We start from the raw sequence: 445 nt of genomic DNA, 5'->3' as shown, positions 1-445 counted from the left end.
GATTGTCTCAGATGGTGGAACCGTGGGAGCTGCTGGGATTGGGGTGAGACCACTTCATTAGGAGATCCAGAGGGGTGGGGGAGCCAGAGTCCCACCCCTCATCTCGTCTCCCTGGGGTGCTGTGGAGCTAGCTGGTCTTGGGCTGACCAGCCCAGCCACCCCTGTGTCCCCCATCATAGCAGGCTCTGAGGGAGGGTTCTAACGCTGGGACAGAGAACCCCAGTCACCAGGACACATGCGGATGGGGAGACAAAGTGCAGGTTGGGCGACTGAGGCCCTGTCAGAGCAGAAGCTGGAAGAAACTCATCCTTCCCTCTGCCAGTCCCCTTCAGCAAGTGTTTACCGAGGCTGCTCCCAGTCCAGCAGGGCAGACCCCCCTCAGGGCAGGCCAGCCTTGGTTCCTACACCACACAACAAAGCAGAAGATTCCACCTGCCAAGAAAGA

The 445-nt window shown here is 59.6% G+C and overlaps 1 protein-coding gene across 3 annotated transcripts in view; it reads right to left on the bottom strand.

The window, feature by feature from the left end:
* Positions 1-445, bottom strand: part of PNMA8A (PNMA family member 8A) — a 45,686-nt gene that overhangs the window by 1,252 nt on the left and 43,989 nt on the right. The window lies entirely within an intron of this gene.

This window comes from Camelus ferus, chromosome 9 (genome assembly GCF_009834535.1).
Source record: "Camelus ferus isolate YT-003-E chromosome 9, BCGSAC_Cfer_1.0, whole genome shotgun sequence".
In the NCBI taxonomy this organism is placed as follows: Eukaryota; Metazoa; Chordata; class Mammalia; order Artiodactyla; family Camelidae; genus Camelus; species Camelus ferus.
This window is presented reverse-complemented; position numbering and strand designations above follow the sequence as displayed.